At 50.0% G+C, this 14,375-nt stretch overlaps 1 protein-coding gene across 13 annotated transcripts in view; it reads right to left on the reverse strand.

Annotated features, from left to right (window-relative positions):
* ARAP1 (ArfGAP with RhoGAP domain, ankyrin repeat and PH domain 1) overlaps positions 1–14,375 on the reverse strand; it is an 800,765-nt gene that overhangs the window by 134,148 nt on the left and 652,242 nt on the right. The gene's annotated exons all lie outside the window — the stretch shown is intronic.

A 14,375-nucleotide genomic window follows, 5' to 3' on the forward strand; every position in this document is an offset into this window, starting at 1 on the left:
TAGAAGTTTGAACATTTAAATACAGATTGACCAAAGCTAAGCAATGCAAGTAACAGTCTCCACCAAAAATTCCAAAGCAGTTTGTGTGAGAAGGTGGCTTGGTATATGCTGTCCACTAATTTAAGTGGGCACCCTGTACCAATCCACACGACCCTTATGATGTATGAGGTCAAAGATAACCTTTATGAAAGCTATCCTAGTGGTAGCTATGGAGAGCAGCCTTCAGGCGTAATCTTGAAGGAATGTAAAGAAGCTTGTTTTAACCAGAATATCACCTCCTTAATTACTAAATGAAGGAGAACCCCAAAGTAGTTATATAAAAACATGTATTTGTTAATATAACACGTTCTACTATCCTCTACACGAGGATAGAACACAAAGCACCCAATACTGGATCAATAGAACAGTTGTAAGTAGCCCAATACACAGCGGGCTCCAGAGGGGGACCGAACCATATACTAAAATAGTGGTATAACAATCACAACTTGACTAGACACCGTGCCTAGTGCACGTAGAATTGCTGGGACCCCAAGGAAATACCCAAGATGAGGACACAGGAGACCCACAAAGGACGTGTGCAGTGAGGAAACACGACCGCATGCTCCGTACAACTCTATGGGAAAGTCGAGGTTGCAAACGTAACATTTAAGGACCCTTCTAGGAGGACTTCGAGCAAACCCTTCTGAACTTAAGAGTTTAAAGAGCCACCCCACCCGTGGATATCGTAGTATCAGAGTTACCCATCCCATCGGAGCAGGTTGCATAGGTCTGAAGTGGCATCGGAAACTCTCGTCGTTCTCTATGGAAGGAAGTGAAGAAGCACTGATGCTGTGAAGGTGAAAAGGGTCCGGTGGAATTCAAGCCTGGATTCTGGATGAGAGGAACCTGAAAGCAGAGGGGACAGAGTCTGGGTCACTTCAGAATGATCAGTGGGTTGGTAGAAGAATGCCCACCGATGTCGTGTGCTACAGGTGCGAATAGGGGATGCTTGACTCTGCAGCCACGAGGTCCCGGAGGCGTCGTGGATGACCAGGAGCTGGAGGTGAGCTGTCCCATGAAGGATGTCGAGTGCTGAGGGGTCAGTGTCCGGCGGGAGCACCAAGAAGCCTTGGCAACAGCAACACACGCAGGAAGGACAAACAGGTTACGGTGTGGACCAGCAAGTTCCAGGGGACTAAACAAGCAATGGGGAGTCAGGGTACGTTGGGAGCAAACCGGAAAGCCCAAGAACAATCAAGGTGACCCTCAGGGGGACCCATAGGCTGAAGGACCAGGAGTCGCGAGGGGACCTCGAGCAAGATTGCAAAGCACCAGCCCAAGGAGCACTCGGTGCGAGGAGGCCGGAGTTTTTTGGTGCAAATACTGCTCAGGGTCTGCGCTAACTACACGGAGTCTAATGCACAAGCTCAGGAATCGGCAACAAGCATATGCACTTGCAAATGGACGCGGTGCCCAGGGGTTTGGGTTAAGCCGCCCCCACGAGGGATACTGGCCTCAAACTCGGTGAGAGGGCAGATTAACCTTAGGGACCTTCAGGAACACACCTCCTGTGTTGCTGAAATCTTCGGAGTCTGCAGGAGCTCAGGAGCAGCTACCGGTCAGTTGCTTTTAGGTGCCTGCGAAGCAGGGGAGTGACTCCTTCACTCCAAGGGAGATTCTTCTGTTGTCTTAATTGCTCCACAGGTCCTGCACGGAGTTTGTTTGGAGTCACAGCACTAACTCGGCTTCAGGTGGAAAAGGGGACGCAGTCAAGCCCAGTCGAGGTCCAGCGAAGTTCAAGGTGTCCAGACGGTCGAAGGTGAGTGGTTTCTTCTTGCAGAATCTTGTCCACGTAAAATCTAATGTCCTGTAGCCAGGTAACCCATTTTATACCCACGGGAGAGGGTTGGACAGATTCAGGGGACCTTCCTAGGGGAGGGGCAGGACAGAGGGGGTGACTACACCCATGTCTTTTGTCCAATTTCGCGCCAGAGCAGGAGCCAATGTCTCCCAGTACCGGTTTGAGCTGGACTATGCAAAGGGACACCAAATGTGCCCACAGTGCAGACTTCAAACACTCTCAGAGTGCACTTACAAAGCCCCAATACACTAACTCCTGTATGGGAGGTGGTCACACTTCCCTGTCACAGGATGCCTATTGTGCGGTCTTCTTCTGCTCGAGCGTGGCTCAGCAGCAGGAGGGCAGAAATGTGTCTCTGGCCTGCAGCATCCATTTTGTGCTGTCCGGGTCGAGAAGGCTGGCACCGGGTAGACCGTCACTTCAGAAGGGTGGAATCATACCTCCCACACCAGTTACTGATGTGGGAGGTATGATTCCAAGATGTTTGATACCAAACACGATATGTTTTCTACGCAGCCATTTGAGATAGCATTTACAGCGAGGTTATAACACGTAGAGAAGTGTGGCTCAATGGTTAGAGCGGCAGACCCTGATGCAGAGGTCTGGTCTGGGACGAGGGTTCAATACCTGCCTCGGCGGGTCCTGGGCTCAATTTCCCCGGACCTGATAATTCTCGCCTCGGTGCCTATTCTAATCATGGGTCCCACTCTGCAACTCTGGGCAATAGCTTGCTTAATCTCCACAGCGGCCCCGACAGCGCTGGGATGCCTGGCTTCACCTTGGGGATGCCCAGGAGTGGACATTTCACAGGGATAAAGCCAGGAAGGGTTCCTAAGCGGTATACGGACAGCGCCGGGACACCTCGAGTGAGGTAGCTGTGCGCTTTACAAATGCCCTCATTTAATTTCATTTCATTTCATAATGCACCTGTAACGGGGGCCATCAAACATGCCCCGAGGAGGGCTCCCAAGTAATTACATGTGACCCCCCCCTCTTGTTTCCCCAGCCGCAGCAGGACCCCGTGTGGTCGGACCCAGAGAGACACAGCCCCGACGAAGAGGATGAAGAGGACTGGGGGCCCTTTAAGTGGACACGAAGTATGTTGGGGGAGGAGCCTAGCCAGGTACTTGAGGACGGCCTTGACAGCACCCAGGTGTGTTATTACACCGGAGGAGCGGTCAGCGTGAAGGAGAGAGGAGAGGCGGGAAGCAAAGCGGAAGAGTGGAAGAACGGAGACGAGCGGAGAAGTGCGGAGAGCGACCTGGACCTAGAGTGGATCGGGAGACAAGGACGGAGACTGGAGCCGCGAGACCCCGGGGAAGCCGAGGAGACCGCTGAGAGAACGGACCGACTTCCATCTGAATCAGCAGCGCCCGGAGGCCAACCCAGCGCTCCGCCCAGCCGTACGCCAGGAGGGGTACGGCTAACAGAGGTGCGTGAACGCTTCCTGGGGTGGTGGCGGAAAGGGCGAAGCCGGCCTTAAAATTCCCGCTGTATATATCGTCTTGGCCCCCCCCCTCTCCCCTTCTCACTCATCCTCACCTTCCCAATCACACGTCCAGCTAGCTCGAGTGCACCTGGGGTACCACACACGTCCCTCACTCTTCCCTGTCACGTTGTGCTAAAAAGCAGCTCAGCTAGAATACTTACGTTTGCCTCATTTTGTTTGTTCTCCCCCGGTCCTGGGCGAGAGCGGACGCCACGGAGCCTCCGGAGCCGAACAGAAGGAGGAGCCCCGTCCGACGGAAGGAGGAGGGCGTCATCCGAAAGACTCGCCGAGAGAGGAGCCGGTCACCCCGTAGGGGTTATACCAGAAAGACTTGTACTGATACTTTGCTCTTGAAAATAAATAGTACAGCCACAAAAACTCGTTTGCTTCCATTTCTGAGTCCCGCTCTTACAGCACCTCTACTTATATGTCCGGCTGAGTCACAGACAACCCAGGAGAATGGTCTTAGAGGAATGCAGAGAGGCCCTGCTCATGCAGGGGCTCCCTCTCACATAAACCCAGCACCCTGCTTTCAGGATTGATGAGGCCTGCTATAGGGGTGACTTATAAGTTTTAAGTGTAGTGACCATTAGATATAAAGAAACTATATCTAAAGTAAGTGGTGCAAACACCATCTTACACAGGCTGCAGTAGCAGACCTAGAGTTCCATTTTGCTAGACCTCTCATGGGTGGCATTATACATGTTTCAACCCATGGGAGGCCTCAGGGGTACCTATGCCCTGGGTACATGGTGTACCATATACTAGGGACTTACAAGGGTAACCCAGTATCCAATCTGGAGTGTACCAAAGTACATATAGCTCTATTTCATGGAGAAAGCAGATAGGCTGGGGTCCTGATTAGCAGGATCCAAGCCAGACTAGTCAAAAACAGTGAGACATCAAGCATAAAGTGGGGGTAACCATAAGCAGATTCTACTTTCCTACAGTTTGTGTCTCACAAGACACTGATAGAAGATTCTCTCCTGTTTTTCATGGGAGTGCTTTCGAACTAGTACATGGCAGGAATCGTGCCTTGTAAAACGCGAGTATCTGAGAGTTTGGGAGGAACGCATCCTCTTTAAATTCCATATTCACACCGGATAAATTACAGTAGCTAAATTTGTTGCACAGTTCTGCCAGAATTTACAAATCAATAGCTTTGCATGAGTAGCACAGTGTGAATGGAATCACTCCCTCAGCCCAGTATACAGGATGCAACAGCTCTGGGGGGTCATGCTATTTTTATACATCTGCCCGTCCACACACTGCCATGTATATTACGCATTACGACATTTGATAGTTTCATGAACAGCTCTGCATGCCATCATATAACACTGAAGGGAATCTGGAAATCTCTCTCTGTTTTAACTGTAACAGTTTTTGAAGACAAAAAATAAAAGCTCCTTACATTTTGGCAACCCTGGCAAATGTGTAAGGCAGCAACAAGTGGACTTGGAAATAGGGGTGGGCGGAATTTGCAAAATGGACTTTCGCAAACTATAGCGAAATTGCGCAACATCTCCGCGAGCATGCGGAACTTTCACGAAGATGCGAAGATTGCTTTTCCCGCCCGTTCGCTATGTGTTTTTGCGTGCTTGCTGGAAAATGTACCTCTAACATGCCCATGCGGTCAGTAATGGGCGTGGCCATCTTGCTTGCGATGCTGATTTCCTCTTCCGGGTCGAATGACGTGTTCGCGATAGCGTGACCGGTTACTAACAATCCAACATCTCCTGGCGCACATGAACGGATAGGAAAACTCATCGGCGAATGCAGGGACCCGGTAAGTCGCTACCGCGTGCGCAAGAACACATTTTTAAAGCGCCAACAAGAAAAAACTTCTGTTTCGTGGTAGATTACGAAAGTTTTTACATTTTCGTGCTCTCTGCGGAACGCGAAAATGTCAAAATATCGCAATTTCCACGAGTGTAACAAAATTTACCGCCCAGGCCTACTTGAAATGTATATTTGATTATTTAGTGGCATAGAAGCTATTAGTAAGTAGAATCTCTATACACACATGAGTATTACTGATAGGGATAGGTTATATAAAAAAAACAACCAAAGAGATTTCATGATCTGTGAATTCTAATGCACACTTGCTCACACCCAGAGACTGGATCTACAGTGGTTCAATGCAGATTGGCAACATTATATGAGCTTTTCCCTGTAAAGTCTGCTTCCGGCCTGGGTTTGTGACTGCTTCTTTACTACACGCCAAACACGTTTTATAGAAGATGGGTGGTGGGTGTGCTACGAAACGATGGATCTGCCACCTAATTTATTCGGAAACACTACTAGGCAATTCAGCCAGGAAATGAAGTGCATTGTGCCTTTAAGGAGAGGCTTGGAAAGTCTGATGTAGGCATTGGGCTTTCCTGCCTCACCCTTACAAGCGACACCCGAACACCTCATTTTCACAAATCATGGATGCTTGTTGGAGGATACAGTTACTTGACATTGCTGCGACTAGGAAGGAAAAATTGAGCCCAATGCCAACGCGTGGAAGTAATAATTACTGGACTTCCCCACTAGGCCTCCCCAGTGCACACCAAGGCTCTCTCACTGAACCTTCTTAAAGATCCTATTTCAGAGACCAGAAGTAGTGAAGAATCTGCAAAGTTCATTGCTCCCTGATCCCGAGACTACGAGTCACTACATAGTCTACCCAGGTATCTAAATCCATGTGCTAAGAGCTCTTTGTTTTAATCAGGAAAAAGTTGAGAAAACCAAAGTAGCCACTGAAACAAAAAAAAAGTTACTTCAACCTATGTAGAGTACTTGAGCACCAAGCATTTACTAGCATTAATAAATTTAGCAAATTGACCCCCCACTCCTTGCACAACTTCCATCATCTTCTGATTCATCCCTAGATATCCAAACTGCCCTCCTTTGTTGTCATAAGAGAACTGGTACTTAATGTACCAGAGGCTCTTGCACAACTTTCAAGTGATCCCTCATCACAATATTTTTGCGTGAACAGTTTCTTAAAAAGCAGGAGGAACGTCAGGTTCCATTGAAGCCCTTGAATGTTTTTAACCAAATATTTATGGGAAACTTCAGAACAGAAAGATTCTTCGCTCTTACAACAAGCATTTACAATGCAATGGTTTCGCCTTTGGAAAAGTTAGAGCTATTGGCATTGTAAATGACAAAATTTGTATTTATGTGTTGGTTTTGAAAACAGATAAATAAATGGCATTGTCATTTACATTGCCATTAGGTTAATCTCGGCAGCCACTCTGCACTCCCTAGCATTCTGCAGTCACTCTGCACTCCCTAGCACTCCCTAGCAGTCTCTCTGCAGTCCCTAGCACTCCCTAGCACTCACTAGTCACTCTGCATTCTCTAGCACTCCCTAGTCACTCTGCACTCTCTAGCACTCCCTAGTCACTCTGCACTCTCTAGCACTCCCTAGCACTCACTAGTCACTCTGCACTCTCTAGCACTCCCTAGTCACTCTGCACTCTCTAGCACTCCCTAGGCACTCTGCACTCTCTAGCACTCCCTAGGCACTCTCTAGCACTCCATAGCACTGCAGCCAGCCTTCCTGCCCCAGACTGATAGCCACTGAAGCGACGAGGAGGTCCGGGCACTCCCTGGGACGCTCCGTGCCAGGGCCTGAGGGTGGCGATTAGCGAACGTGCATTCCACCGGAAATCTTTGAAATAAATCCAGTTTAAAGAAAACGGAGGGTCGGTGGCAGTCAGAATAGAAATTCTATTAAAAAAATATATAACCTGCAACCCACGGGCTGGTCCAAGCTACGAGGGGAGATACGCAGCAGCGCCCGTCACCCGAAATAAACCCACGCAGAGAATAAAGTATCTAAGAGAAGAACTGGGCAAAAGCAAGACAAGCTGGTTAAATACAGTAAGACTTGTGGCAATCGGAGGTTTGAAGCCTGGCAACAATGTGATGCAGCCTAGATGAACAAGGCTTTGAGGCGCCTTCGGACCCGGGAGAGCAGGTGGGAAGCCGGGCACAGCGCTCGAGCCACATCCGGGGAGCCCGACTGGCAGGTCGGTGCCGGGGCTAAGGGGCGTGTGCACTGCCGCGGAGCCGGTGGGGCGGGCCAGAAGTCACCTTGAGGGTCCGCTCCGATAGAAGACAAGCGAAAGGACACCATGAAAACTTTCAGGGAGCCGAGCCTTCCAGCTGGCAAGACGAGCAATTCATTCCAACCTCCCCTGTCTGTCTCCCTCTCGTGGCCTCCTCCTCTCCCCTTCTTTCTGCCCTCCTCCTTCCTTCTTTCCCTCCCCTGCACTGCCCTGCCGCCCCCTTTCTGCCCTTTCTGAGCTATTGGCATTGTTAATGACAACATTTTTATTTGAGTTGGTTTTGAAAACAGATAAATAAATGGCATTTTGTCATTTACAATGCCAATAGCTTACTCTCGCAGCCTACACAATGGATACGCTCTACGTACATCCTCCAGATGTGTCTGCAATGCATGCCTTCACACCACCCAGTACCACCTTAATACCCAAATCAAATCAACAGGTGAGCAACACGCCATCCAGAACTCTCTGCAAAGCCTCCTCACACCATCTAAAGCCATGTGCACACCCTCCCCATCACCAGAGGAGGAGTACAGCCCCCCAGAAGCTTGTGTACAGCCCCTCACATCTTCCAGTACCCTGTGCACACCCTCTTACATACCCAACAAGGGATACAGCCTTCAAAACCCCATACGTGCCCAGTTCACAATAGCCAGTGCACTTTGCGCGCACACTAGACCTGGGGTACAGCCCTCATAACCCTTTCATTGACCTACTCCATCTAGTGACCTGCGCACACACACACCAGACGAGGGGCAAAGCCTCAAAAACTCACCATAGGGCACCCTGTGCACACCCTCTCACGCGCCAGATGAGGGATAGACGGTGCTAAATTTGTTAAATAAGTAAGTGCCAGGGCCTTCATCAGGAGGCCACTGCAGCTTGCACCTCCCATTGCCCCTGCCTGCTCTTTCAGTGACAGTACCAACGCAATTACTAACCACCACGCTCTTACAAGTGAGACAATTAGGACTATTCCGGGTCTCCACAACTGTAAGAGTGGCTTGGGTGGCAGGTATTAGTTATTTCTAAGGTCTGCTCTATTGAAATAAGAAACAACGTGTGCTCATCTCTAAATTAGACAATGAGCGCTGCCATGTTGCAGACTGTCAGATGTGCCGGTGTTGATAAATTAAGTGCCCATGTCAAGCACTGGAAACCACTGGATCAAATTAAGCACTGGGTATAGAGCCTCCAGAACCAGCTGCATGTCCTACTCACTCCAACCAGTGCTGTGTGAAACATCCTCTAATACATCAAATAAGTGATACAACCCCAACAACACTTTGCACGCTTCCTCACACCGTCTAGTGCCATGTGCACACCCTCTCACATAGCACACAACAGATGCAACCCTCATAACCCTTTGCACGTCCTACTCACACAGTCAGGTGCCATGTGCGCACCCTCACATATACACACACTAAACAAGGGACAATGCCACAAGTATCCATGCCATCCAATACCTTGTGCATAGCCTTCTCACACACGGGGTCACACACACACACACACACACACAAGTGCATCTACCAGACGTCCCTAAAGTAAACATTAAACGTGCCTACTCTGAATGGAGAACATATGACACCTTCCTGCAATGCACCAGCATGTTACACAAGGCGGGCAATGCACTAGTATTGCATTAAATTTGTTTGGGAAAGTAATAGCCAGAGCCATAAGAATACAGCGTGTGAAAACTAACACTGATGTGGGCCGTGAGAGGCGGTGAAAAAAGTTAGAATACAGGATCGATTCCATCTTAAATGGATTGTGTTTGTGGTAATTTTGTGTGAGGGACATAAGACTTAAACCTGAACCAAACAGCAGATTCCCATACATGCAAGTACAGCGATGCAAATGTTTCACAGTGCAGAGGATGCACAGACAGCAGTGACTTGCGAACTGAGACTGGTAACACCACCGCCACCCACACGCTCATCCTACAGCAACAACAGTGAATTGTAAATCTGTAGACTTAGTATACCCAAAAAAAGTGACTTAGTAAAGCGGCCGGAGCTACTAACAAAGAAATGGGTTGTGGACAAAAGGCAAGTATATCCACCAATCAATCTTCTGTTCCATGTTTGAGCAACAGCCTATGTTGTGCAAAATGAAATTGAGAAACCGTGTACTCCAGGAACACAAGCAAGTAACAAATATGGCCAGACCCCACTATTCAATGAACTTTATCAAGCAAACTGATACTTTGCAAATAACAATGTAGAAACATACAGAATGTTGAGATCTTAGTCTCCAGCTCTGCTGTGTCCTGTCACAGAGGCGCATATGGAAGGGGTTAGGTCCAAAGTGGGGAAAGAGAGCTGGTACTAGATGCCCCGGCACCTGACATTCCAGGGATTCCCAGGTATAATTTACACCGCAGCCTCCAGTCTCCAGACTGCAGGAGCTGCACGGAAAGAGAGTACCAGTACCTCAGTGCAATTGAGAGCTGAACCCACTCACCTTACTCTTCACCTCCACGGTGCTGTTACTCTCCAGGAAGCGCAGGTTCTGCGACCTGCTGAAGCTGCGGTTTATGGCCACTGCTGCTTCGGACGCCTTGGCTGCGCTGGCTGGGGATGCAGGTGCCCCTACCGGGCGCGGAAGGCTATATGCAACTGCTTGTATCCGGGGGCTGTGCGCACTCCGGTGGGTAAATTCACTACCTCTCCCTGGACGCTAAGGATACTCTCCCACACCTTGTTCCCGCAGTTGCTCCAGACTCCTGGGATTGCTCACTCCTTTAGGTAGGGGAGGGGCCGCTTGCTGCTCTGGGGCAGTTGCCACTTCCTGACTGGGTGCAGCTTGGGCACGGACCTGGAGCGGCCTGCACCCAGGGAGTAGGCCGGACTGAGGTCTCCGATCTGCATGTACCTTTAATGCAGCGCAGCTGGCTTCTAGCGTTCCTCCTTGTAGGCCGCATGCAGGACGCCACACCTGTGCCGGCGACACCGGTGGGGGAATATCAGCAGTGTTTTTTTCTGGGTTTTTTTATTTCCTTTTTTTATGCGTTTTTATATAGCGCGGACTTTACCCGAAGGTGTCCGAGCGCTTCACAATAGCAACAGTAGTGATACATGAGGAGAAAATTACAAGTGAACAAATTACAAAAGCAAACGTTGACTCCATCTCCTATCCCATCAGTGATCGCCGTGCAAAAGAGATGCAAAGTTTCACGTGTAAAGGCAACACCGCTCTGTTTCAGACCCTGTCGTGGCCTGCCACCTCGCCTCCTCCCACCCAAAAGACACAGGAAGCGGGGAGGCAATATCAAAGACCCGAACTGCCTCGGAGAACCAGGACTGACCGCTGGACCCTCATGGGGCCTCTTCTAGGGAGCCCGCCCGAGCCTGGCACCCGCACAATAAGGGAAGCACGAAATCTTGAAAACTGGCACAACATGCCCCTTTCTCGAGTTCCATTGGTCCGAGTGACCCCCCGCCACCAAACGGATCTAACGCACAGAGACGATCATTCTGGGCACACACTGAAGTCTCCTGGAAGTGGAACATCACTCCCTCCATCAAACAACTTAACAGCAGAAATGCTGCATTTTAGGAACATTCTGACCTCCCCAATCCATATATACCCCCCTAAGCCCGGATACAATTCCCCCAACAACAGATCTGTAAATAAGTGACTTGGGTGTCAGACACGTTGCTGCTCCTACCCCCTCCTCTAGGCTCTAAACACACTCTCAGCGCACTGAAGGCGGCCCCAAGCGATGTGCGCCCAGACATCGGTGTGAACTTCTGTGGCTGTCTCAGCTCGTATCTAACACCGAGCACATGATGCGGGGCACTTCTAGTGGAAACACAGGAACTCAGAGACCACAGGCTCTCTCCCCACACTCCATACCCCCCCTTTACCGGGGGCACCCACTGCCTTTTCTACCCCCAGCCGGGCAGCGGGGACGTCGCCCAGACTCGAGCACAAAGCACAGCCCCGCACAAAAGATGGCAGAAGTTCGGGTCCTACCTTGAGACAGAGTGTCCGAGAGAGTCAAAATCCAGAAGAGCAAGATCAGCATGCTCCCTACTGCGGCCCCCAGGCGGCGGCTGAGTGTCGGGGGGCTTGACAAGGGGGGTGTCCGTTCCTTGGCGTCGCCGTCCTTTCTTCCTCCTCAATGTTCCTCCAGATAAATCATCCCCCACTGAAACGAGCTGCCAGACCGTCCGCCCCCTTGCCTCTCACACACTCTCGCGCACACAAAAAAGTCTTGTGTTAAGAGTCATGAAGTGAACACAGGCAGTGACGGCAGGTGGCTACACTGCTTCAGTCCCACTTGCAGTGCGAATTCGCTGCTCTCACCCTGCCTTGGCGCTTCAAGCCAATGTGCACCGGAACCAGCCAGGACTCTGAGCTGTACTGGGGGGGCGGAAAGGCACAGGGAGGGGGCGGGAGAGGACACGGACGGCCGGAAACGGCCGGAAACATTGCCAGGACAGCGAGGGGGGGCGGAAAGGCACAGGGAGGGGGCGGGAGAGGACACGGACGGCCGGAAACGGCCGGAAACATTGCCAGGACAGCGAGGGGGGGCGGAAAGGCACAGGGAGGGGGCGGGAGAGGACACGGACGGCCGGAAACGGCCGGAAACATTGCCAGGACAGCGAGGGGGGGCGGAAAGGCACAGGGAGGAGGCGGGAGAGGACACGGACGGCCGGAAACGGCCGGAAACATTGCCAGGACAGCGAGGGGGGGCGGAAAGGCACAGGGAGGGGGCGGGAGAGGACACGGACGGCCGGAAACGGCCGGAAACATTGCCAGGACAGCGAGGGGGGGCGGAAAGGCACAGGGAGGGGGCGGGAGAGGACACGGACGGCCGAAACGGCCGGAAACATTGCCAGGACAGCGAGGGGGGGCGGAAAGGCACAGGGAGGGGGCGGGAGAGGACACGGACGGCCGGAAACGGCCGGAAACATTGCCAGGACAGCGAGGGGGGGCGGAAAGGCACAGGGAGGGAGCGGGACGGACGGCGGGAGGGGGCGGGAGAGGACAGCGCTTCTGAATTCACTTTCAGTGAAAGGGGAGGGAACGGGAAAAAACGTAACTCCGCCCTGGGAAAAAATCTCCGGAACGCCCCCGAATCTGGTCCAGCCTTGATGGACAGATCCGGCACTCAATGGCTAGCCTCCATTTATGGAGCTAGCCAATGAGAGCCGGGGGACGTTCCAGGAGTCCTTATTGACGACATAGGATTTCACCTGCGCTGAAGAGCTGCGCAGAGCGCAGCCTTCGGCAGGCGAAACCCAAAAATGCGTGACATCACAGACATGTAGGACACAGCCCTTTGAAAAGGTTTGCAGTGTGGGCCGCAATCCCAGGCAAATTTACCATATTTCACATGGCAAATAATTTGGCCTCATTATAACGTGCGTGCGGAACCCTAATTCTCTACGTGAAATTACCAATATTGCAGGACTTCATAATTTCAGGTTTCAGTATTACCGCACGATGTGATGTGTCAAGAGCACACCATTCTTCTTGGAACTATTCCAGCTCGCAAAGTGGTACTGATTTCAATTTCTGAAACTTGGCCATCTCAGAATGGCACAGTGGCCACTGCTACCCTAGAGGTCTCTTACTCTCCACGCTCCACTCATACGTGGCAGGTATTACATCATCATCTAGTCTCATGCCTTGCAATGCAAAAAATTTTTCCATTGCTTCCTTCAAGTCTCACCCGGTCACATTTATTATACTACTATTCTTGCCTTCTTGATTATTTATGACTCTCTTGGTCCACTTTTATCGCTCTGCGATGATCTAAAGGCCGATTGTTCTGTGGCATCCGTTCTCCTGTCCCTCTGTTTTTCCTGGGTGTCTTCACCTGACTTCTTTCTAATGACTAATAGGGTCTTCCACTTAACATTTTATAATCATTTCAAGTTCTTCTAACGTATATCATCTTTTTTCTCCTACGCGCAGTACCCTTTGTGACATCCTTCAACTTATCTTTATTTCTCTTTCCACATCATCTTGTCTTCTAACCACATACTCTACCATCCATCGTCTCATCGCTTTCTTCTTTTCAAACTGTTATCTTCCCGATTCCTTCATCTGTTTTGTTTTTCTTTCATGATGTATCATTTCAGCGTGATCTACGCAGAATTTTAATACTCTGCCTTCTCAAGACTATTTCTCAACTTTCCACAAATGATGCTTGTATCCAACAAACTCACTTTTCCTTCTCTTGAATATTTAAACCCTAAGCAAAACCACCTCCTGGCACACTCCAGAATAATCTCTGCTGTGTTCTTCACTGTGTGATACTGAGAGCCTTTGGTGCAAGCACAAAGCTTACACAGTTTTTCTCGTTTTCTTCTCCAGCATGGTGTCTGCCTCCAAACTTAAGTCACCTACAGAATTCCACTTTCAATCCCTCATCTCTAATCATGTTGACAATCAGTGCTGCTTGGTTTTTCCATGAACCACACATTTTCTCCTGATCTTTTTCCAGTGCAGGCAACTTTGCTTCTTACTTTATTTCTTCCTTTCCTTTTACAATGACATCCCTATTCTCTGCTTCCTATTCCACGCTCTTTTCCTCACTGTGCTGTGACACGGTCCAACTTCTTTCTGAGGATGGTATACTAACTTCGGGGGCTCACGCTAAACCCAGGGCTTTCCCAACTCATCTAGTTCTGTCCTCCCTTGGAGAACTCGGTTTTCCTGCTTTCACTTCCAACCCAGAGCTTTTGTTCAACACCTCTCTTACATCTGAATTCTTAAAACCTGCTGCTGTTTGTCTTCTGCTAGGAAAACCTTCATATGACTCCGCAGATCATTACATTTTTCATCTCATTTCTCTTCTTCCTACTTATATAAAATCCTTGCACATGTAATTTTACTCAACTTTCTTATTTTTCCAAATAATGTATTCTCCCTTCTATATTCAGGTTGTCAACTTTAGTTGCTTTCATCTTCCTACAAAAGGCGCATTACTAACATTTCTTCTCTGTCCTTATCCTGTTTGGCTTTA

The sequence above is a fragment of the Lissotriton helveticus genome, chromosome 8 (genome assembly GCF_964261635.1).
Source record: "Lissotriton helveticus chromosome 8, aLisHel1.1, whole genome shotgun sequence".
Lineage (NCBI taxonomy): Eukaryota > Metazoa > Chordata > Amphibia > Caudata > Salamandridae > Lissotriton > Lissotriton helveticus.